The sequence below is a fragment of the Phasianus colchicus genome, chromosome 2 (genome assembly GCF_987193195.1).
Source record: "Phasianus colchicus chromosome 2, bPhaCol1.hap1.1, whole genome shotgun sequence".
Classification (NCBI taxonomy): Eukaryota; Metazoa; Chordata; class Aves; order Galliformes; family Phasianidae; genus Phasianus; species Phasianus colchicus.
Genome location: NC_143437.1, coordinates 90,336,675 through 90,363,192, shown reverse-complemented (window position 1 = coordinate 90,363,192; position 26,518 = coordinate 90,336,675). Strand labels below are relative to the sequence as shown.

The 26,518-nt window shown below is 37.7% G+C and overlaps 1 long non-coding RNA gene across 1 annotated transcript; it reads left to right on the top strand.

Annotated features, from left to right (window-relative positions):
• The first annotated feature begins 13,460 nt into the window (after positions 1-13,460).
• LOC149919182 (uncharacterized) lies at positions 13,461-18,796 on the top strand. The gene is made up of 3 exons (XR_016464834.1): positions 13,461-13,600; positions 18,278-18,315; positions 18,640-18,796. It is a non-coding gene; the product is annotated as an uncharacterized LOC149919182 (long non-coding RNA).
• The last annotated feature ends 7,722 nt before the right edge of the window (positions 18,797-26,518 follow it).

Here is a 26,518-nt window from a genome sequence, read left to right as displayed (position 1 = left end):
GTTAATGTCCTGTGAATGAGTAACATTTCTTCTTTTACATTAGCATGAAGTAGGAAGATTCAACTGGTTAAAATCTATAGTAGTACAAACTGAAGTTCAGGGAGAGACCTCTCTCCACTTTATTTTATTTTATTTTTTTACCATCTCTACAGGTCTTCAGAAGCTTTTTTCATATAAGAAAGAATCTTTCTTCTCTTTTCTTATACTATGGATGAAGACAGTAATTTTCTACTATTTTGGACTGAAGAGGTTTCAGTAGTTTTGGGATGTCAGTAAGACACTCCTAACTGAGTAACTAATTTAATTAGTAAGGAATGGAAATTACAGAAAAGACAGCAATCTTATGTCCTTGTGATACTGGGAAGCATGGCTGTTGCAGCACTGGATGAGCTCCTTCTCATGGATCATGATGTGCAGCACAGATTTCCTATCCATAGTAAAGTTCTCCAGCTCTACATTTCCTAGTGCTTTTATAGACTCTTGCTTGAAATGCAAGTTCATCAATCACTGACAGCCATTAAATATGGACTGTGGACCTACCCTTGAAGAGTCCCTTGGATAATATGCTTCGATATCCTTGCCTCTGTAAAGATACAGTTAAGATACAGGTGCAAATAATATTTCATGTCTATGACACAATGCACTATACTTATGATTGAATGTATTTTAAATAAGTGTACATTGATTAGGTATTCATTATGTATACATTGATTATACTGTTTTACAGAGCATTCACACAGTACTTAAAATACAGAGTCATGCACTTTTAAATCCATGGACATAGATTCTCTGCCAAAGCTGGTTGGTAAATGGTCACAGGCTATTCAAAGTGTACCTGTATACATGAAAAGAAAGCAAGTATGCAGATCACTGACTCCTTGCTCAACAGCCTTCTGGCTATACCTCTATATATACCAAGTTATGACAAAATATAAATGCAAATATATAAAGAATATGTTTATGTAAATACATAATAATATAATATAAACATACTGATATGTATTATAAATGTTATAAATATGATATTATAATAAATACAATGACAATATACTAATGCAAATGAGAAATACCTTTCTGAAAGAATCACAGAATCACAGAATCGTAGGGGTTGGAAGGGACCTCCAGAGATCATCGAGTCCAACCCCCCTGCCAAAGCAGGATCCCTACACCAGGTCACACAGGTAGGTGTCCAGGCGGGTCTTGAATATCTCCAGAGAAGGAGACTCTACAACCTCCCTGGGCAGCCTGTTCCAGTGCTCCGTCACCCTCACCGTAAAGAAGTTCTTGCGCACATTGGTGCGGAACTTCCTATGCTCCAGCTTCTGGCCATTTCCCCTTGTCCTGTCTCCGCACACTGCTGAAAACAGTCTGGCCTCGCCACTTTGCCCCCCACACCTTAGATATTTATAGACCTGGATCAGGTCCCCTCTCAGTCTTCTCTTCTCAAGGCTAAACAGACCCAGATCACTTAGCCTTTCTTCATAGGGGAGATGCTCCAGGCCCTTCACCATCTTTGTGGCTCTCCACTGGACTCTTTCCAAGAGATCCCTGTCTTTTTTGTACTGAGGAGCCCAGAACTGGACACAGTACTCCAGATGAGGCCTTACCAGGGCAGAGTAGAGGGGGAGGATCACCTCCCTCGACCTGCTGGCCACGCTCTTTTTAATGCACCCCAGAATGCCATTGGCCTTTTTGGCCACAAGTGCACACTGCTGGCTCATGGCCAACCTGTCGTCCACCAGGACACCCAGGTCCCTCTCCGCAGAGCTCCTCTCCAGCAGGTCATCCCCCAACCTGTACCAGTGCATGCAATTATTCCTCCCTAGGTGCAAGACTCTACACTTGCTTTTGTTAAACCTCATCTGGTTTCTTACTGCCCAGCTCTCCATCCTGTCCAGGTCTTGCTGAATGGCAGCACAGCCTTCGGGCGTGTCAGCCAATCCTCCCAACTTTGTATCATCAGCAAACTTGCTGAGGGTGGCCACTATCCCCTCATCAAGGTCATTGATGAAGGTGTTGAACAGGACCGGACCCAGCACCGACCCCTGGGGAACACCGCTGGTTACAGGTCTCCAACCAGACTCTGCACCACCAATGACAACCCTCTGTGCTCTGCCAGTCAGCCAGTTCTCAACCCACCTCACTGTCCACTCATCTATCCCACACTTCCTCAGCTTCGTTATAAGGATGTCGTGGGAGACAGTGTCAAATGCCTTGCTGAAATCAAGGTAGACTACATCCACTGCTCTCCCCCCATCCACCCAGCCAGTGACAACATCATAGAAGGCTACCAGGTTGGTCAAGCACGACCTCCCCCTGGTGAACCCGTGCTGACTACTCCTGATAACCTCCTTTTCTTCCAGTTGTCTGGAGATGGCATCCAGCACAATCTGTTCCATCACCTTTCCAGGGACAGAGGTGAGGCTGACTGGCCTGTAATTACCTGGATCAACTAAATTCTTGGAGGTAGAAATGCAAATGTCTGAAAAAGAATACCAACAGTGGGAGTTGCTCTTAATGTATTTACAGTTAGTATAAAACACTAGAATTGTAAGAAAGATCAGTTTGTTCTTTGAGAATAGTGACTGAGGAATGTATAGTCACCTGAGCTGATGAACTTTATAGATATGTAAAAGCATTGGCTTTTTACATATATTTCCAATGAGGAAGATGAAAAAGAATAATGGGTGGTGTTTGAGTGATAAATTCATCTTTGATAACTTAAGAAGGAATACAAGGCCGTGTGATCAAGAAGTGGGAAAAATAGATATTGTCAAAATAAATAATGAAACTTTATGTTGCAGGGATGAGTAGAAGCAAGATGAAAACATTAAGAGGGGATGCAGAATGATAGAAAGCATCTTTCTAAGATGAAAAATTAAAAAGTTATAGTTCAGTTTAGACAATGTTGGTTGATAACTAAGGTCATTTTGAAGACAACTGGAAAGTAAAAGAATATTTTTCAAAAATATTTGCTGTGAATGCATTAAAATATGTTAGAGGATATACTGTATAGAAGCTTGCTGATACTCAAATAGATTTCTATTGATTCCCATATCAGCTGATGGTGAAAAGCCATCAAGCAAGAAACTTAAAGAATATAGAATCATAAGACCCTGCCTTCCTGAGTGTAATTTGCTGAACATGACTGGGAAGTTTTCTTTGAGGTCCTGATGTAGGAAACAGGCTTCATTCCTATCTTTGATAGAAATCATTCAGGAAAATTATCATGTACATTTGTCTAAAATGAAAAGGTGTTATAATGAAACCAGACACAGAAGTCCTTGGATAATTTTGCTTTTCTGGCTATTTGGATGATACAAACCTAGTTTATCTCAGAGATCATCTCATAAGTTCAACAATGGATATTATAGTAATGATGAGTTCTGTCTCCATATTACTAGACTTACATCTAGTCTGTGTTTAGCCAGTTTTACATACAGATGCTACTTTCAACTAGTTGTTGAGATAGAATATTGATTTATGCTTCTTATAAAAGAAGTATTGACTTATCTTTTTTCAAGCATTTCAATTTATGTTGCCTCAAAGTACATTTAGAAAAGTGTTAAACAGGATAAGAACAGAGCATACAGGATTCTATAGTTGACGAATTGAATGGAAGAACCATTTCTATGATCATACTCTGAGCTAACCTGGAGGAAAAGTTTTGTTATAATCCTTTATTTGCTTTTCTGCAGCTTTAGAAGTGGGGTCAAAATATCTGCAGGTCATTATTACCAAGCATAAGAGAAGTTCCAGCAGAATGAGAACCACAGTGTTTCCCCATTAGTTCCTATAATGCAAGGACTGGTCTGCCCTACATGCTCAACTGTCTTCAGTAATGTAATGAAATTATCCTCTCATACTGTATGAAATCCTCAACAGAGTTCTCAGGATCACTCGAAGTCAAGAAAGCTATGGAGCTTCCAAAACATTTAGAGTGATTATTCACTCCACATATCTGTAAAGTATACTTGCATGCCAAAACATGCATTTTTCTTTGTTTTTGTTGAAAATATGCATATGCATTTGAATGAATTTTTAAATGTATACCTCTGTATTTATACAGATAAATAGTTATTTCTTGATCAGATGTAATTCATGCATTTATTCTTGAAAGAATTGTGTATCACATGAAACACTTTATAATAAGTACTTGTCTATGAAAGAAATCCTGATTAACTTAAAATTATAAAATCGATTAGAATAATGATATTTATTTTATTTGTGTCTTAATACAGGTTTGGATCTTTAGTCTTTAACACACAAACATGTAAATTCTTATTATTTCTGTACCTCTGGAAATTTTACCAGTAGATGGCACTGCGGGAATAATGATGGCTATTTGGACTGGTAAGTATTTAGTATACCACCAAACAGACTACAGAACAATTTTTGTCTCCTACTGGTTTCACCAGTTTAATCCTGTCATACTATGAGTCAGATTTTCCAGGCATACTTACTACTGCCAATGAAGGATACACTGAAACTGCTGACACCAAGTACTTTGTGTAGTTTATGTTATAAAAATAGTAATCTCCTATATTAAATTACTTGCTCGCAAAAGATGCCTTTTTGTTGCAAGGTTTCTGTCATAATATTTTCCTACATATAATCAGCTCATGTATTTGCTTCTTCGATGAGCTGTCTAACTGACATAGCAATCACTAGAATAGTGAATAGTAATCGTAGTGAAGTTTGAGTCAACTTTTCAGCTGTCAGATAGACATCAGTGAAACTATACTGGTTTTCAAAGAGTTCTTCTCTTGCCAGGTATCACATTCATTTCTACAGTTCACCAGTTTATCTTAAGAGTAAAATGAACTTTTTCTGTGTGTCATTTTTTAAAACTCATTTTGGACTCCAAGAGCCAGGTAGGGCTTTTTCCACACCACACATCATCACCAGTAACAAAGTTTCTGGGGGCTAAATTGTGCCCTTAGTGGTACCTCTGCAATTGTTTTGCCTGCAAGGCTTTTGAACAGGTGTAACTGTTGAGATGTAGTGAGCAATTCTACTGATGATGCTCAAGATGGAATAGTATCCAGCTGTCTCAAATAGTTATGTTACTTCTGGAGGGCTAAGAGAAATATAAAAGCAGTAAGTGTTTATTTTTGTCACTGAAGTCAGTAGATATAAGTTTAAAAACACTTGAGATTTAATCTATTTGGGAAAATGGTGCCATCAATGCCATAGTCCTTTTTCACAGTACAATTATTCTTCACAGTTCTTTTTTGATGCTTGAACTTTTAGTACACTATATGCAGCCTCTGATGGCCTCTGACACTTTTTCACTATCATATATCTCCTTACAACTGTTGTATATCTCTTTACAGAAGGTTTTCACATTCAAAGATTGAAAATATATAACATGTACTATCCACTTAAAGGGCAACCCAGAAAGCTGGAAAGCCTGTCAGGGAATTCATTATGAGTGGTAACATATCAGAAGAATGAGATGCAGAAGATCAGAGGTTTCCTGCAGTGAGCACATATACTGGAAAACAAATATTTTCATTTACCACAATACTAACATAGGCTAATAAGTACTATGTCTAAGACTGTACTGAAAGAAGGGGGCTCGTGAGATGGAATCTGTCAATTTTAAAACCCACCACTGGTACCACATTAGTAGTCTAAATGGCAGAGTGAAGCCTAATTGGGCCCTACAGCACTTCCACTGATGGATGGCAGGACTAATGTGCCTTCATAGGCGGAGGTCAAAGATGTGTCTAAGCACAAATGGTTCACTGGTTTAATTGGCTTAGGCGTACCAGTTTTCCTAGCCAGCAAAACACAAGTGAGTGATAAGGCCAGCAACAAAATTGACTGCCTTTGGCTCTGCAGAATAAGCAATCAGGCACTCATTTATGGCTGGGTAAAATGATGACAGATTTCAGGAAGAATTGAGAAGGATTTTCAAGACAAGACTATCAGCAGAGGGATACTGTAATGACGATCACAGAACCAATGTATCTATTGCGATATTGCAGTCACAGTTGCTGTCCTGCAGTCACAGATTTTTACCACCCTCTTTGGCCAGATTGAAGTAACATTTGTTGATCCTTTATTTCAGGACCTGACTTACACCAGTCTCCATCTGGTAATAGACACCAGAAGAGTAATAACACTGAGAAAAATTAGAAAGGAACCAGTACCAGCCTCTGTTTCAGTGCTGTGACTTGTTCCATTTCCAGTAGAAATATTAGATCGTTACCTCTGAAACATGGGCTGTGAGTTAGGGAATATATATATCCTGGATCGGACAAAGCATCACATTTTTTGGATTAAATGTCATTTTATAAATTTCATTTTATTTTACTTGAGTAAAAGACAGAAATGAATCTCTCATTGACAAAAATGTTTTTACATAAGCAGAGCACGAGTAGGATTTGAATGTTTGTGTCTCTTTAGTTGTTTTATGAAAAAAAAATCTGCTAGCCAGCCTAACATTTTATTAAAATCAATGAAAAATTTATTACAAGACTTTTACTACTTTTCATTGAATGTTATTGAGGCATATTGAAATTTACAAATAAAATATACCGAAGTTATAAAATAAGATGTGCAGTATTTCAAAAGGAACACTCACTATTTCTAATCTTTTTACTTAATGTCTATGTAAAGTATTATCATAAAATACTACTATAAAATACTACTTTCTTCTTCATCTCCTTTTTTTTTTCTCCAGTCATTAGAGGTAGGCTTTTTTTCTTTGCAGTTAAGTCTATAATTTCCTTGCATATAATTTCTTTACTACATATAATATTTAAAGACACAGATGGAATGCAGTTCCTATAGCCTGACAAAAGTTGTATTTTAGGAATTTTCCGACTGATGAAGAAGTTCAAAAAGGGGAAATGCAAAGTCCTGCACCTCCAAAGGTACAGCCTCATGCAGAAGTACAATTACTGGAAGCCACACAAAAAATAGCTTGGAAGTAACTGGAGGTCTTGGTAGACATCAAGTCGAACATGAACAGAAGATGTGTCCTTGCCATAAAGAAGGCTAATGAGTTCTTGGGCTGCATTTGGAGTAGTGTTCCCAGGATGTCAAAGTCATTGCTCTGAATTTAGCACTGGTAAGGCTGCATCTTCAATACTGTGTCCAGTTCTGGCTTATCCGGGAAACATTTTTTTCACTGTATGAGGATACAGCATGGGCACAGGTGATATGCCATTGTCCTGGTTTCAGCTGGAAGAGAGTTTATTTTCTTCTTAACATCTGATATGATGCTGTCATTTGGTTTTAGGAGAAAAGCAATGTTGATAACTCACCAATGTTTCAATTGCTGCTGAGCAGTGCTGCAGAGCCAAGGACATTACAGCTTTTCAGAATGGTTGAGATTGGAAGGGATTTCTGGAGATCACCTTGTCCAACCTCCCAAGCAGGGCTAGCAGAGCAAGAAAGGTATTCACAACTGAACTAAAGAATCATGAAGCTAAAAATAAGTCTTATTTATATTAAAAGGGAAACCCACAGTATTTTGAATTTCATTACTGGGTAAAGTAGCCAGCAGTGTGCACTTGCAGCCTGGAAGGCCAACTATGTTCTGGGCTGCATTAGAAAAGGAGTGGCCAGCAGGGAGAGTCCTCTTCTACTCACCTCTTGTGAGATCCCCTTTGGAGTACTGTATCCAGCCAGGCTTGGGGTCCCAAGCACAAGAAAGATGCAGATCTCTTGGAGTGGGTCGACAGGAATGCCACTAAAATGATCAGAGGGCTGGAGCACCTCTCCTATGAAGAAAGGTTGAGGGAACTGGGTTTGTTTAGCTTGGAGAAGAGAAGGCTCTGGGGAGACCTCATTGTGGCCTTCCAATGTTTGAAGGGAGTGTATAAACAGAAGGAGAAGACAGGGAAAATTTAGGTAGAAATTAGGAGGAAGTTTTTCACACAGAGGGTGGTGATGTACTGGAACAAGTTGCCCAAGGAGGTTATGGATGCCCCATCCCTGGAGGGCCAGATGGATATGACTCTGAGCAGTCTGGTCTGGTGGTTGGCGACCCTGCATGTAGCAGGGGATTGAAACTAGGTGATCATCACGGTCCTTTTCAACCCAGGCCATTCTATAAAGTAATTTTTAAACTAACTTGTTGAGGATCTTTGTCTAATTGAAGCATGGATTCATAATATTGAATCAGATCTGAGGTGTATCTGGCTTAATAAACATAGCAGTCACCTATTCCCCATGAATTCTTAATAATTTTGTCTTTCTAGCTGCAAGTATACAACAGGCCTCTTCTTACATGAAGCTCTTACAGTATTGGTTAGATAATTCGCTTAATTGTCTTGGTGCTCCATTATTTAAATTTGAATCTTGCTAAGTTTTTACACAGTATCTTTCTCCAAAGATAGTTTTTAATCTATTAATATTCAATAAAATGCACTCATTACTATTATTATTATTATTACCATCATCGTCGTCATCATCATCATCATCATCATCATCCATCATCATCATCATCATTTTGCTTTTCTGGCCCCTCTGAAGATATTAACAGTATAGCATGCACTTGAGCATCCTATACATCTTTGTGTCATCTGCAAATGCTGCTGCTCGCTATTCACCCCATTTACAGATCATTTAGCGTCATGACATCTACTCTCGAGCCTCAATGGCCCTAATATTAACCTCTTGCCAGGACTGAAAATTGACCATTTAATCCCACTACTTTCTGTCTCCAAGCTGTTTTGATCCAAGTTACAAGTTCGGGCTATGACACATCCCAGTGAAGTGAATCGATTTCTTTAAGCTTAAGGAAAGGTACATGCTCAAGCTTTCTGTTCAACTCCAACAGACAGAAAAAGTCTTATCTTATAAACAATAAAAATGATTTTCAAATTATAAGAAATATTTCCAAACCAGAATTTCCAAAGCAGCCTAATGAAATTTGAGGTCAGTCTTTGAATTTTGCTTGATACAATTGCCTGCATGTAACTGTGACAGAAAATTGTTTGATGATTCTAGGTGCTAATACTTTGTTAGTGAGAAAATCATTAAAACATTGCCTTCATAATAATAACAAAAGTCTTAAAGGTTCACTTATATAAACCTGAAGCTTGTTATTTTTTTTATTACTTGAGGAAAGAGAAAGAAGAAGATATATTCAATTTTAGATAGTTTCCCAAAGCTTGAGTGAGCCAGAGTTTTCATACAGTCTTTTTTCACTCCACAGGTGCTCAACAGAGAAATATTTCAATTGGCAAATGTTTCATGGATAATTTCAGACTCAACAGCTACCCTACTGTTCTTTCAGACTAGTCTGCCTCCTGTTCTTGTATCTCAACTTTTCCTTATTCACTCTGGAGACATCTCCTATGTTTCTGCAAAAACATTTTTCCTTTTGTGCAGATATTTTGTATATTGGCAAAAAGTATAACAATGGAAAAATGCATTGATATAATAACTAATATTAAACAAATATTGTATCAAAATGAGGAACCAAGAGCTCTGAAAACAATTAAGTGATGTAGAAAATCAAATATTTGTGAGATGTCTATATTATATGGGCCCTGAAAATAAGCTTCAGTGGGATTTTATTTTTTTTATTGAAGAACATTTTCTTCCTGATAAAGAAAAGTAAGTGAAGTAAAAAGTAAATAACTCTGTGATTGCTTAACATTTCTAAAATATGGAGTCTCTCTTGTATCAAGGATGGCTCTTCATTCCATTATATTAACAGGACTGAAGGCTACTAAAGTGAACAGGAGACTGGAGAATCTCTCGTATGAGGAAATGCTGAGGAAGTTTGGACTGTTAAGCGCGGAGAAGAGAAGCTTTGGGGGCATCTGATTAATGTGTGTATGCATCTGAAAGGAAGATAACAAGAGGATGGGGCCAGAGCTCTTGGTGGTGATCTGTGTTATGTCAAGAAGCAACAGGCACAAATCAAAACACAATAAGTGTTTACTGTGAAGGTGACTGAACCCTGGCATAGAATGCTTAGACAGCTTGCGGAATATCCTTCCCTGGAGATATTCAAAAGCTGTCTGGTCACAATCCTAGTAGATATGTTCTAGGGGCACCTTGCTAGAGCAGGGAGGTTGGGCTAAATGATCTCTGGAGCTCCCCTTCAACCTCAGCCATTTTGTCATTTTGTAACTTAAGTTACATAGCCTTAGTGTGCTGGTTCTGAACTTTTCTGTTAGAGTCTGATTAAAATGAATCATTGAATGCAAGATATGGTTCTTTCTGACTTCTCTGGATCAGCTCACAGAAGCATTGTGTCAGTCTCCTGTGCAATTTCTTTATGCAATATTTTTTTCTCACACTTTCTGATATTATTTTCATTATTTTCCATAGAACTGTATTTGCCTTCTTTTTCATGTTCTCTTTCCTTTGTTTTCCCCTTTACTTCTCAGTATCTCAGAGCCTTCATTTCCTATAATGAGGAAACTTGTACAAAATTTTGTATAATGAAGTTAAATAAGATCTACTTACACTTGAAATACTATAATTCATGTCCATCCTTTAATGGAATTGAATCTGAAAATTAACCAAGAAGAATAAGCATTCCTATTAACAGGGACTCCAAGGTCTCAGAAGCTCAAGGTCAGCCTGTGAGAAGGTTCATACAGGTGTAGCTTTCCAAGCCACTGACCAAGTAGCACATCATGTACTCCTGGATAAACTGCTGGATGGATTTTTTTATCAGGAAAAAAAAAAAAAAAAATAGAATTCAAGCCCCTGAGACATCAAAGTTGGGGTTTGAAACAAATAAATGTTGATCTTCATTGTAACTATGCCCAGAAAATTTGCTCCTGGCAAATAGAGAGGAGGGACCCTTAGAGGCAGATGCAGAGAAGGAAGGCAGAGACCACTAGGAGAATCTGTCCTGGATCTCATTTAATTCAGTTTCATTTCCATAACTCAGGAGAGAGGCTTATCTAGCAATGCTTGAAAGAAAGCATAAAGTAAGACTGGATATGTCCATGGGCTGCTTGTTTTAAAGCCCTTTGCCTGCTGCTTTGCTCCGATTGCTGAACAAACAAGCAAACAAACTCTCAAATAACTTTGTTCTAATGACTGCTAAGCACTGCAGCACTTTGATTTCAGTAAGTGGATGTGGGAGACAATCAGATGGGTAAGGATTCAAATGGACAGAAAAAAAGAAGTCAACTACTGGCACAGTAGTTGAGATGTCGACTCGCATTGAGACTGTTAAAGCCAGAACTGTAAAAGGGACGTAGCTAAAGCCAGGGAGGGACTATGTCACTCAGTACATGGCCAATTTCTTACATTCTTTCCCTATCCTGGGCACAGGGTAGTGGGTTAAACACCCTGTTATGACTGGATGTGGTGGTACTTTATGCTCAGTTTGAGTGAAGAATGCAAGTCACCTAACATTTCAGGAATATAGACAGATACACTAAAAAGGCAAAGGCACACCTAGCTCTGTATCAGTGGCAAAAGGGCAAAATAATGCTTTGACATTTTGTTTTGATGCATGCTGGTACAAATGTTCTTCTTCACAACATGCTGTCTCTGCTATTGTAGTCAGGAAGCTAAAACTGCTTCATCAGCCAGGCATTCCCTTAATAACCTTGTCATTCCATATTTCACACTTTTTTTTTTTTTTTTCTGTGTGCTCTGCATTATATTTGAGTAGTCTCATCTCTGTCCCACTGTTCCTCCAAATAGAAATGGAGTAATAGAAATAGTATAATCTAATATTAACAAGCAGTTCAAATGAAACACTCATACTCGAGGAGAGTAAAAAGGAAAACCTGCCCATTTTCATCCCTACCAGTCAGTCAGTTCTACAGTCTGATATCTAGAGTAGAATATCTAGCAGAATCATAAAACTGACCATAGGGTCAGTTATTTACTTTCCCTTGGTACCAGGGAAAGTAATGGAGCAAATCATCTTGGGTGAGATCGCATGGCACGTGCTCGGTGTCCAGGGGATCAGACCCAGCCAGCACGGGTTCATGAAAGGCAGGTTGTGCTTGACCAACCTCATCTCCTTCTATGACAGGGTGACCAGACTGGTAGATGAGGGAAGGGCTGTTGATGTAGTCTACCTAGACTTCAGCAAAGCCTTTGACATGGTCTCTCACAGGCTTCTTCTGGGGAAACTGGCTGCCCGTGTCCTGGACAGATACACACTCCTTTGGGTAAGAAACTGGCTAGAGGGCCATGCCCAACAGGTAGTGATCAATGGAGTTAAGTCCAGCTGGCAACCCATTTCAAGTGGTGTCCCCCAGAGGTCGGTACTGGGGCCTATCTTGTTTAATATCTTTATTGATGACCTAGATGAGGGGATAGAGTGTACCCTCAGTAAGTTTCCAAATGACACAAAGTTGGGAGGTGGTGTGGATCTGCCTGAGGGTAGGGAGGCCCTTCAGAGTGATTTAGATAAGATAGATCGCTGGGCTGAGGTGAATGGGATGAGGTTCAACAAGGCCAAGTGCTGAGTCCTGCACTTTGGCCACAGCAACCCCATGCAGTGTTATAGGTTTGGGGATGAGTGGATGGATGATTGTGAAGAGGAAAGGGACCTGGGGGTGTTCGTTGATGCTTGGCTGAACATGAGCCGACAGTGTGCCCATGTGGCCAAGAGGGCCAACGGCATCCTGGCCTGCATTAGAAATAGTGTGGCCAGCAGGAGCAGGGAGGTGATCATCCTCCTGTACTCAGCACTAGCAAGGCCGCACCTCGAGTATTGCGTTCACTTTTGGGCCCCTCACTACAAGAAAGACATTGAGGCCCTAGAGAGCGTCCAGAGAAGGGCAACGAAACTGGTGAGTGGTCTGGAGCACAGGTGCTATGAGGAGCAGCTGAGGGAGCTGGGATTGTTTAGTCTGGAGAAGAGGAGGCTCAGGGGAGACCTCATTGCACTCTACAACTTCCTGAAGGGAGGCTGTGGTGAGGAGGGGTTTGGCCTCTTCTCCCAGGCAACAAACAGGACCCGGGGAAATGGCAGCAAGTTGTATCAGAGGAGGTTTAGGTTAGACATGAGGAGAAACTTTTTATCTCAGAGAGTGGTCAGGCACTGGAATGGGCTGCCCAGGGAGATGGTGGAGTTGCTGTCCCTGTCAGTGTTCAAGAGGTGCCTGGATGAGGAGCTGCTATGGTTTAGTAGCTTGTGGTAGCAGTGGTAATGTGAAGACAATTGGACTAGATGATCTTATAGGTTGTTTCCAACCTTGTGATTCTATGATTCTATGATTAAAAAATATAGCTTTGTTGCATCTCCAGCTATGTGCAATCAGAAGCTGATGGTGGTGAAAAAGTGTATTACTGAAATTCCTAAAAATGGAAACATATGAAAACATAGATTCAACTGAAGATTTTCTCGAAATCAGTGCCTCCTTTCAGATTACTCAGATAAATACAGAGAAAGATGCTTTCTACATCCAAAGGAATGGAGTGACATATCCATTTCTACTTAGTTGGACTCAACTATGATATAAAACCACTGCCTTTATGTTCAAAGCTTTTTATTCACAGTAGATCTGTAGCAATTTTAGAAGATATGTGCTTCTTCGGAACAAGAAAAACTGACCAAAATGAAAACTAAAGAACAAAGAAAGACAACTTTGTAGAACATGATAGGAGAGGAGATGGTAGCATACAAAAAAAGAACAGCATTTCTAAGGTAAGGAAATATTTTTGCAAGCTTAAACATGGTCATTTCACTGTTGTGAAAGAGTTTTTGAGAAGTTTGAATCTGAAAAAACATGCAACTTTGAAGTTATTTTTTTTGTATAATTCATCATCACACTGCAGTACTCAATGCTATTGCTTATTCATTATTGCTTTCTGTCTGTAACAAATTGCATTGCACAAACCTCACTGTTAAACAAATAAGCAATTTTTTTTGTAAACAAAGAAAGAATGTATTTGCATGTGCAAATTAGAGACAGAAAAAAGTTGAGATCCAAAAGATAATTATGTGCTTGAATCCAAGAGGGTAAAAAACTTTATCTAGAGTGTCTGCTCAAGAAAAATTTCAGAGCTTAAAGTTATGCTATAGAGATCACAATCTCAGTTCACCGGAATAGCTCCACTCTACCTTTCTCCCTACAGCTAATTGAAACTAATAAAAATACTTGTGTGCCTAAATCTTGTGAGCAAATAACTGGGACATTATCAAAGCCTGAGACTAACTATGAGTACTAGCTTTGTATTTTACATGGGGCATAGTTGGATTCTTACCCCTTCAGTGGTAACAGCTACTCTGGTGGCCACCTTTCATGTAATCTGGGATGAAAATATTCAGCCAGAATCTTAGGGGCCTGGACTGCAGTTGTTGGTGTCCTTGCCTCAGGCAGCAAGTTATAGAGGATGTGGCTGTGCATCCAGGTCTCTTTTTTTTGTAACATTGCAGATCAGTAGTAGGAATGATGAGAAACGGAGGAGAAGAAAAAACAAATTTTTATAATCAGAAGAATTTTTTTCATATACCACTCCTTCTTTCTAATGACTTATCCATTTTCAATAGTAACAATTTTAATACGAACGGTGCATGCAATGCCTATGGCTGGGATCACCTGCCTATCAGCTCACCCATAATTCCTAACAAAGAATTATTTTCCTATATACTTCTGTGCTACAGGAGAAACATGGACATCTATAGTATTCTAGGTCTTCCTTGAACTAGATCCTTAACAGGTTGAGATCTCCTTTATCTAGTATCTTGGCTTTTTCCTTAATCTCCAGTCATGTAAGGATTGATTTTCTTCCTTGGACTTCACGTTCCTCTCTGTAAGTCCTGTTGGGGTCCAAAAGATATAATCCAAATACACTCATTTGCAAGAAGTATACCCTGAATACACAATATCAACAGATGAGCACATCTGTAGAGTCAGCTTTCTTCCCAAAGTACACAAAGGGCAACTAGTGCTTTCTGAGTGGAGGTGGTAGTGCTCTGATCCCGTACTTTTATAGTTCAGCTTTATCCCGATTTAATGTTAACTCTTCATTTGCTTAGACAAGATGATGGTTTTAGGATCAAAAATTTATCAAAATTTATTTAGGTTCCTAATTTCCCCTCCTGTTCCAGTGAATTTCAGTTTATACTGCAGATCCACTATTTTAGTAAGAGAGGATACTCTCTTTGCCATCTGCAGAGAAGTACCTGCAGTCTAATAATTAGGACACTCACATAGGTGGTAGAAGTTGAGAGGTTAAATTCATGCTGGGGCTTTAGTTTGCTGAGCCAGTGCTCTGACTGAGGAACTATAATACCAAAGATCAGAAGGATAAATGCAGTTTATTCATTTTGAAGAAAGTGGAAGCTGCACCATCAATTTTTGTACAGTTTGTGGGTGCTATACAAACACTGAGTATGTATAGCAAGATTAGGGGCCTTATAGGATAATAATAGAGAAATGCTCTACCTCCCACATCCTCACTCGATTAGCTGAGCCTGGGGGTGTTGTACTTGTGCGCTGATGCAGAAGTCATGGTGCTTTCAGGATCTTTTAAGTCAGACGAGGAATGCCCATGGCACAGACATGTTTCCAGGACAAAATCCAGCAGCTGAGTACTTTTATGTTTTGAATTTTTGGCTATTTTTCTGTATAATCCAAAAAGCCATTTTTTTCTGACCTGTTGTGTTCCTGCCCTCACTGTTTATAAATCTCTTCTCCAGCATCTGTAGTGAAGGAAGGAGAGAAATTGGGCCAAGTCATTGCCATGTGTAAAGAAACCCGAGTAGAAAGTTCATTTTTCTCTCCTTTTTTCTTTATTCTTTTCTTTTTTTCTTTTTTCATCTCTTCCCCAGCATTCTGTTTTCCACTTTTGCTGTATAGGTAGGACTGATATGAATAGACATTTAAGGTCATTTGCAGCACAAACCTGGAAACAGGCCAAAGATAGCAGTTATTTTTTGCTTTTTAGTTTGCAGGATTGGTTTTGCTACTTGGTTTTGTGGAGTGCAAGTTTTCAGTGAAGCATCTCTTACTATGATTATGATCTTTTCATCTGCAGAATAACCTCTGCAATCAAAAATCAATACTCACGTAACGGGCGAATCAGACTGTTCCTACCCACAAGTATCTGCAGCATTATGTTTTAAGCAGCCATTGATTTGCTTTGATTTGGAAAAATGGCTTGACTGCAGAACTTTGAATGTATTTATGCACATAGTAGTTTAAGCTGTAGTGAAAAATGTCAGGGCTTTAAAACCATAATCTTAAAAACAGAAATGGGAGAGATTTCTAGTTTCCAAATGACAAATGACATTTCCACTTCTGTCTCAGAATTGAGTACTTCTACCTTGTGTCATACTGGAGACATTTTAATAGAGGCTATTTTAAAAGCTTTTATAGAACTGTCTGTGTCTCACCTAGGAATTTTTGGTAAATACTGTACCTGGTTTTACAGACAAACAACTATTAAAGATAGTACCGTCACTGTCATAAATAAGAAAATAGAAAATAATTTTTTAACTCATATTTCTGTAACACTACAGGATAAATAAATACACAGATATCATGTTTCCCATGAAGTTTCTGCTGACTCTCATTTAAGATAGTTGGTATAGATTTTCCATTAATACATGGATAATCATAAATCCATGTAGCATTTATCACAAAATCATCACCTGGATATGTTATTGCTTCATATTTTAAGTCAGAAAAAATCCACTAATGTGGATGAATGAATGCATTCACGATTCACAGCTGAAAAGCAATCCTGATACAGATTTGGATCAACTACATTTTAGCATTTTAGCATTACATAAATAGTTGCCCAAGGAAGCAATCTGCAGTATAGAACAAAAAAGCAGAAGTTTATTAATCTTTACAAATCCAGAAGATATTTAGGGATGTTATCTTTTGCAAGTTCCATTGTTAGGCAATATATCCATGTACACAAAGGCTGCTCCAAATGTAATGCCTCCTATTTAATGATGTTGATCCAGAACATCTGAGGAGAATGTTGGTTGTATGGCAGAAGAGGTTAAACCATCCTGCCAATATTCCATTATGTTTTGTTACCGGGTGACAGATGGCAGCAGTGGAAGTGCTTGTGAGGCAAAAGTGCAGCACTGAATTCCTGCATGTGGAAAAAAGAGCACCTGCTGACATTCATTGATGCTTACTGAACATTCATGGAGACCAAACAGTGGATATGAGCACAGTGGGGTGGTGGGTGGTGCATTTCAACAGTGACAATGGTGACAAAGGTTCACCTCCACTGGTGACAATTTTTACAAATGAGGCATGCACACTCTTGTTCGTTGCTGTAAAAAATGCATATTATGGTGATTATATTAAGAAATAGTGTTTTCTAGCTGAGAATTTGCTTTATCAAGTAGCATTATTCTGTTCTTTGTAGTTTCCATGGAAATAAATAGGAAGCATTACTTTTGGAGCAATTTATGTATGGCAGTACAAGGCAATATGAACAATATGCACGTCAAACAAACATTTTGTCATTTTCAGACTTGCAGAGTGATCTTTGAGTTCCCAAGCACTATTTCTACAAATTATTTTCAATTCTAGGTATGCCTACAAACAAAGGCATATAAGAAACATAGTAATTATTTTAAAATGACAAACATTTTCACACAGAAATACCTTAAAACAGGCCTAATGTAAATGATGTCAGCATCAAGCAAACTTCTTATTCTGATTTAACTCAGAGTTATTTAGTTCATATTTTAGATTATTATATTTCAGTACTGCTACTATAGTGTGCAAGTGCCTGTGTCTGCCTGCCTCTAATGTTTGAACCAGTGAGTGGGTTTGTTATAAGGGGTACATCTTTTTAATTTTTTGGATTACTGTGCAAATACTGAGAACTTCTGGGAGACATTCTTCGAGGAATTGTGTCCAGCACCCAGCACAGTGGGCATCTGCAGGATCAGGGGAAAGTAAATACAGATGGTTGTTTAAAGGACGAGCCAAGCTCGCTGCCAGTTGATAGCAGAATGTCATTACTTGTAGCAAAGTATATCTAGTATCTGAGGGAATGAAATGAAAAAATGACAGATACACCTTAGTGTAAGAAGGAGACTGAAATCTCAGGAAGTAGGCAGAGCAATATACTGCTGTAGAAATCTGTTTCAGATCTCCTGCTATAAATCACAGGAATAACAATACAGCTGGAGGCTGAATTCAGACAGAGGTACTGGCCAAAAGTTCAAAAAGAAAAATCAGTATTGCTCACAGGAATAGTTAACACTATTCCAGTGTAACGTCAGTGCATTTTTAATCAATCAAGTAGGGGATTTGGAGGAGAAAAACCTGGACGTTCTCAGAAGACTGTTGTCCATCTACCTTTTGTTCACTTGATCTTACATAGCTGTGTATTTCTGTTGCAGGGCTGTGTGTGAGCAAGTCCCTCTGCTTTCTGTGGCAGGTAAGGGCACTCAGAACATTGTGGGAGGCTCTGCACCTTGCAAAGTCAAACTCATGGGGCCTCATTTTTGTGAAGCAATTTTGTGAAGCTGGAAGTAGCATGAATAAGTTCTATCTGCAATAGTTCAAAATATCATTGATATTATCAGAACCCAAATTCTGCTATCACTGTACACTAGTCCTTAATTAAAAGTGTACTTGTATTTTTCACATCTCTGCAAGAGTGGATCTTTTACTAGAGCCCTCTTAATGGGGATTGTTTGTCTGAAATGATGCATCTTACAGCCTGGAGGCAAATTGCTTCTGCTGCTTCTGTTTTCTTTAGCAGTGGAAGCTGGCAGCGATACACCCTGCTGTGCAAGGGAGGAGGTCTGCCAAGTTCTGCAGCCAGGAATTGTGTGGTAGGAGCAGAAGTTCAGCCTTTCTCCAGGGACAACAACTTCATAGCCTGTCAGAAAGCCATGGGGCTTTGATCCGGCAGTCTGCTTGATACCAGAGTTGATGTTTTGCTTTCAGTATACAAGAAGTAAATGTATACTACCCCTCTAAATGGCTTTAATTTTAGATTAAAGGTAGCAACCAAACAGGGATGAATAAAAGAACCATCTCCTGAAAAGACAATTCTTTTATGTCTGCAAAGTATCTAGCATGCTTTTGTGTGCTGTGTATAAACAGTACAAAATGAAATATGCTTTTACCATATCCCACAGATGTGGTACAGTAAAGCAAGTTGATAGGAATCAGTGTTAGCCATTTCTACATGCAAATATTTATAGTTTTGCTTTGTTGCTGTTCTATGTAACAGTATTGGTAACTGTTTTGCTAAATTAGACAATTTCCTGACAATTTAGTTTATGAAGTAAGATTGCATTGTATTATTCTCCTCACTGCATTTTTCCTGCTCCTCAATTTAAACATATTCTTAATATGCAATACTATTCACCTGCTTTCTGAACAGGTCAGTTATGCTAAAAAGTTCCCACATTCTTCTCATGTTTCCTTTCTTTTTTTTCTCTTCTTTTTTTTTTCCCCAAAAATAATAAGATGGAGTTTTCTGAATTTGGCCTTTGCAGATTATTAATGATATCCAGATAATGGGATCATCTGAATTTCTTACCATTAGTTATTATTACTTTATTCTGTTTTAATTTGTATTTCTCATTACCATTTTAAATTTGTCTAGAAAAGTAAGAACTCTTAATGGAAAAAAACTGTTCTATAAATTATGTTATAATAAACTTGTTTAGTTATTTTCAATTACTCTCTGTCTGGCACATGCAGAAAATACAACATTATTATTATAACTGAGTCCCATTTTCCAGTTTCTTTAAAAGTTTATACGGATGATTTGTGTTCTTAGATTGCTATGCTGACACTAAACACTGGTACATGGCATGATCAAGGAGTAGTCAATGTAATCTTCAACAAGACTATGTCTATTGAAGAGTAATGATTTCTTCCTGATTGTACCTGCTTTCACTTGAATTATATCTAAGCCATATTCTTTCCCAACTGAGCAAGGTTTTCTTCTTTGCTGAATAACAATGAAGAATTTAGGCCAATGGAAGAATACTCTTATTGGAAGTCAGGATAGCTACAGTATATGTGTTACCCTGGGAGACAATGTCTAAGGATTTTATTCAGTAGTGATATGGAGTTTTCTGATCTTAAAGTAATGTAACTGAAATATGTAAGGAATTCTGAGTAATTTGGGAAGGTGCTATTACAGTTTAAGTTATTCTGACTTCATCAGTACCTCAAGTCTTTTCAGCTGAGCTGAAGAGGGTTTTAAATGTAAGCGCAATGCAAAACTGAGGAGCAGAGAACCATAGAATCGCTGAGGTTGGAAAAGACCTTAAAGATCATCAAGTCCAATTGTAATCTAACCATACTGCCCTACCTCTAACAACCCTCTGCTAAATCATGTCCCTGAGCACCGCATCCAAATGGAGAGTATGTCTTGCCCATGACACAGTGACAACCATGCAGTTCTGCTAACAGGAAACACCCAAAGATTGCTCCTGGAGCAGTGACTGACAGAACAACATATCTATCTATTGAGGATCAGGCTCCAAAACTTGCCACTGATTATGGAAGAAAACAGTAGAATTTAATAACTGGGATGCTCCATCTAGCAAGGAGTCACCTCCTCCCTCTTTTAAAGATAGCCTTACAATGTTACGGTTAGACAATGAGGGATTGAGTAAGAATGCTTACAGTTTTTTGAGTATATGCTTATTGTTGTAAAAAGTTTCCCACAGGTGTCTTTTCAGCCTTAATTGATTGAATGCATAGAACACAGGCTAAAACACCTTTTACTCTTTGAAGTACAAGTCTCCTGAATATAGAAGTGTTAGGGTTAAGTGCCCAGAGATGAGAGATGTGAAATGACTGAAAAAAGATAAAGTTGTATTTTGCACTATCTGCTGAAGGGAGAAGTTGATCCTAAGCCTTTTCCTTTGATGTAGTTCCCTGATTATGACCAAAGGACATTATTTGCTCCTGCATGTTTTCTCTTGTTCTTATGTCTCCTGCATTCCATTTCAGCCAGGCAGCTTAAATGTGCTTTCATTCAGAACATGAAGTACGCTAGCTAAGGCCTATAGGTTGTAGGCAGGATGGGATGAGTATGCTTGTAGGTTCACCATTACCCTCTTTTTTTGGTGTGTCCTTAGAGCAGAACTCGCTCTGGTTAAGAAAAGTCATCTGCATGTCTCACAGCAGAGAGTTTTGCCCAGTTTTTCATAGTGATAGGTGCCCATACAACAAGCACATAGCTGACATGTCAGACAACCATGCAAAACTAAGAGAATTAATTTCTGCATGGAAGTTAAGCCATCTATTCTAGGCAGGTAGAATGATACTGAAATCCATGATACTATACCAAATGCCCACACTGCTTGCTAGAAACTGAGGCTTTTCTTGTCATATTCTTAGTTGATTTCTTTTCTTAACCTTTATTCTCTATAGAAAGAGAAAAGCACTCCAATTTCTTTAGGATTTTTTTGCATGTTTGCCAGATTTCTCATGAAAGGTCTTGTTAACTCAAAGTTTCAATATTTTTTATAGTTCTGCCTGATTTGTGTCAACATAAATTTTCACTTGAAGTTTAAAAGGCATTTTGTTTCAAATAGAATTCTTAAGATTTATGTCAATATCCAACTGTGGAAATTCATTCCTCAGCAGCATGAGTAATTTCCTTTGCTGAACTAAAATAATACTGCTATTTAGAAAAGTACTATAACTTAGACTAGAAAGAATAATTTAGTTACCCAACTCCTGCCCATCATGTGTGGACTTTCAGTATTCCTAATGCAGTCTTTTATCTTGCACTTAGGTACAACCTCTAAAATCACAGAAGTTATCTGTTAAAATCTTTCAAATATTACTTAAGGTGTTTCTATTTCTTGTGAAGAAATAATTTGGTTGTCATTGAACAATATGTGATTGAGTGCATTTATCTACAACTTATTAGGATAGAACCTTGATACTATCCTCATCACTTTGGCAGTTCTGTAACCATTTAGCCCTTTTATCCTTTTATTTCTCTTGCCAGTCTGTCCTGTATTCCTGATCCTGGCACAAAGTCTGGGATTCACCTTGCCTAGTTTTAGATGTCATCATCTAGAACAGCCAGTCTAGACTGTTCCTAGTTAATGAAAAACTCCCTAAACACATGTGTTAAAATCCAATATGAATAACACAATTATAGCTGGTCTAATTTTGAATCAGAGAATGGAGTAGTCAACCTCTGTTATTTCTCCCTGCTCCTATTGTGATTCAGTTGACAATATAAGGCGCTCACACTTGTCAGTATTTGATTTTTTTTACAGTAGCAAATTTTAATTTATTTATTAAAAAATAATTAACCCAAGTTCTCAGGAGAGCAAGGATTTCATCGATAGTTTTCCTGTATATAAGCACTTACATGTTCAATAGCATAGGTCCCAGCATGTGGTTCAATAACTTTACTGCATATAGTGGACAGTTATAGGAATTCATAAAACTGGTAGACATAGGTGTGGTAAGAAAAGTTTGAATAAATGAATCCCTAGCTTGCAGTGTAGATTCAGGCTCTGAAAAAGTTATATAAAAATAGTTACTGTAAACATGATGATGAACTAGAATCCTTTTTTCACCATTCTGTGGCCAGTTTTCTCTGAACTAAAATATTCTTTTGTACAAAATAACATAATCTATCAGTAGGGCAAGCTTATGTATTAAACAGAAACTGGTTTTCTACAAATAATTTGTAATTGATTGCTGCTACCCAAATCCAAATTTAAAAATGGTGCTAAGACTCTTGAACAACAAAATGCTTTAATATTTTAAAAGTAAAAATACTCTGCAGTTTAACCTTTTTCCTTTTATGACTTCAATTTTATATAAGCTTGCTTTTGTCTTCTTATTCTTATCTGTGCCAAGTTTTCAGATGTAATCTGTTAAGAATGGAGAGCTTAATTACTCTTCAAGTGGACAACACAGGTCTTCCCCAAGTAATATCATATCTGATATTATATGTGATGGCATTCAACAGAAAGAGTAATTGTATACACTAGAAAATATTTCCTTGGGTTAGCAAATATACATCATCTTTTTTGTGACCCATTTCTTTCTCATATTTAATTAAAAGTCTGTTGTTTTTTTTTTTCTTCTTCTGTTTTTAATATTGTCTGTCACACACAGATAAAGGACACTGTAATATCTGGGAGATTTTGACTAGTTTAAATCATTACTTTTTTTTCTCCTGCCATTATTTTTCATCTTGAACTTGGCAGAATTGTCCTCTGAGATAACATCTTTGAACACATTCTTATTCAAACAGTGAGACAAATAACCCAAAGGTCTAGATCAGAGAAGTGTTCATTATCAACTTGTTTTGTACTGTAAATTAAAAGAATTCAGTCTGTCAAAATGTTCTGTGCTTAAGTCATAATGTTAACTCTATGTGGTTTTTACAGGAGTTGTATACAACAGAGAGGAAGGGATGCCCATGGAATTATGATTATTATTGTTAACAAAATTAACAGCAGTATGAGGTAAGTATGAAAAAAAGATTTTATAGATAAGGACAGTTACAATATAACCTAAAAATATATGCATCATGGAAGCCACAAATGGGTTCTCAATTGTTTATGGTGCTATGGATCTCAAGCAGCACAAAAACATAGTAAAAAATCAGAATATAATACCATTATAAGATCAGACATCCTTCAGCAAACAACATTAATCAGACTGACTAATGGAGTGGGGAAAATGACAACATTTTGCCTTGACTCGTGAGACCTTGCTGTGTAGCAAACTGTATTAGAGCAAATATGGATGTTTACATACCCCAAGCAAATGGATATGAAACCCTACGAGAAAGACATAAATAATACTTAGAAAATACAATTAACATTATTAGGTGTAGGCATAGATAGTCTACTAGCTGCACAATGTAATTTAAATAGGTAGTTTAGCTATGTAACCGTTAGTGAAAGTAGAAATGCAAAATGAGTTTTCTTCAAGCTCTCATTTTTGTTACTCCCTTTCCAATAAATATACAATCCCAGCCCCTGACCTCTTATGATCCTGTTAAAACAAACAAACAAACAAACAAACAAACAAACAAAAATGTGGGAAGGACAAAGAATAGAATAAGCAAATTAGAAGAAAATAAAAAATGTGATAACTTTTAGTGATATTGCTTAATGTCTTAATGAAAGCTGTTCAAAAACTCTAGTGTCAATGTTGGATAATTATTTATGTTGCACTGTAAAAAAAATCTTAGAACACTTAAAGAAGTCAAGGAGAATTAGTAGTTATAGTTAAACCAAGCATTGCTATCGCATATGTCCAGTCCAGACAAATTCTAAGAAGTTGTAAGATCTTTTAGTAAATGGAGGTAGTTGTTTTCATAGCAAGTGAGAAAACTGTGATGTGGTCTTCTCCTACAGAGGGGTTTACTTAAGCTAAAGTGCACAATTTGGCTGTATGTGTTGGAGTCCCAAGACACAATTTTCTACTGTAATGAGCACCTCTCCATGAACACAGTCAGGCTCAACTTATGATGTGGAATGAGAGACGGTGAGTTTGTGTCAGGAAAATCTTTGCATACGTACATGTGCATACACTCATGTGAGCGCAGATTGGAAGTTAGCCAAGACCCCCCAACATCACTTTGGTGGACCAGCATAGCTTGACCTACAGAAACTTGGTGCTTGTCCCAGCTGGACTTGGAGCAGGCTCCAGCTTGGGCCCTGACATGTTTTCCTTGCTTGTGTACTGTATCCAAGGTCCCTGCAGCATTTTTTCCCACAGCCATTATCCTTGGAGTAGAGTACTGTGAAGGAAGAGAGAACTAAATACTGACTATGCAGACAAAAGTCCCGAATAAAAGAAAATCCTGTCAACAATTAATTGAAACCCAAAGGCTGATTTTCAGATTGTATTTAGGGATAAGGATAGATGATACCAACAGTGTCCAAGATCAGTTCAAATCCTTCAGTCTTATTATTAAATCAATAATGAAATGAACACATTTGTATGAACATCAGATAATAACTAATACAAACTAGTAATTTACATTCAGCTCCTAGGCAACTGCAGATGTAGCCATTCTCACACACCCAAACAGTAGCTTTCATCAGAAATGTGTCATCTAGAGATGAAGTCACCACACAGAATTTTTTTTATTTCCTTCTCTCCTCCTCTGCTGCAGGTAAAAGAGCTCTCTGGCTTTGCCTGGGTGAGCTTCTATATTTTCTCTATAGTCAGATTTCTTACTTGATTTCTTAGTCTGCTGTAATCTGCCTTCAGTGTCTTATTTGATTAAGTAAAATGTGATTTCTTAAGTGAAAACTGTGAAAATTCCCCTGTGCAGCCTTACTAGAATTTCAAGGGTCATTTCTCATTCTCTGATAGGCAATAAGTAGCTGTTTCAGGTTCAACTCTTGCAATATGTAAGGCAATGCTCAGTAGTCTCAGTGTATCTAAGGCAGCGCACAGTGACATTTTTAAGAAAGAAATTGTTGTCAGTTTCTTTTGCACAGACTAACTGCACAGCATGCAAAGGATTATTATAAAAAAATTGTACATTTAAAAATGCTCATATATTATGAAATCAAGAAGCCTTCCTATTGTGTATTTACAGTTCAGTTATTTTAACTTATTAGCATTATGGATCATAGGAATAGAGTGACTATTAAGCATAAAGAAAAACACAGACAAATCTTAAGCTCATAGTCTGTATTTATAGAGGGGTGCTACTGATCTTCTTTACTATAGTACTTCTGGTCCTGCTGAATTAACTGCTGATGTAACCTATTTTTTTTTTTTTTTAATTTTGTCTGAAACTCTGTTTTTACTTTCTTTTGAAAATCTATGTTAAAACAATTGAAAATTGCTGAGACTACCACATTTAACTGAATGTAATTTTCTTACATTGATTTCAACTTCTGCTCTGATTGGGGAAATAAAAGTTAGCTTATCCTGTTAAATGTAGAACATGACATTATCTAGAGGACTCTTGGTTTAGTATTTCTATGTGCCTTTCGAGACCTTCAGCTCTAGATGTTTTTAGGCTGGTGAAATTAACACCTTTTAGATTGGATGAAGCTCATAGTATTATAGCAAAGCATTCTACACAGCTTAGTTGAACATCCTGATAAATAGAAAAAAAAAAAAAGGATTATCTGAAATAGGATTCTTCACCGGTGCCTTTATTGCCAGCTGCTATTAAACTCCATTTAAATCTTTGTGGGTAAAATATCAATTGGAATGCTGTGGCCAATTTGGGCTATTGCCAAAGCATCCACAGAAGACAGCTGAGAGGAACTGGAATGCTGCAGAAACGGGCATATAAACAAAGATTGAAATATTTGGAGTTCAGTTCAGGGAGGGAACGATCATGGAAATAGCAATCCTTAAGTACATAAAAGCTTGGTGCAGACAAGAAGGGAGCAATCTATTATCCCACTGAAAAAAGCCGAATTATTTTAATGCTGTGAACTCAGGCTGTACATTAGGGAAAAAAAAAAACAACCACAAATAAAACTGACAGTGAAGTGCTGAAATAGATTGCCAGAAATTGTGGAGTCTAAATATAGATCTTCGAAAATAGATTAGAACAATCAAAAAATGAGAAGGAACATATAAAAACCTCCTTTGGGGCAGGACCATAAATTTAGATTATCTTCTGAAACTTTTTTAACCTATGCTTT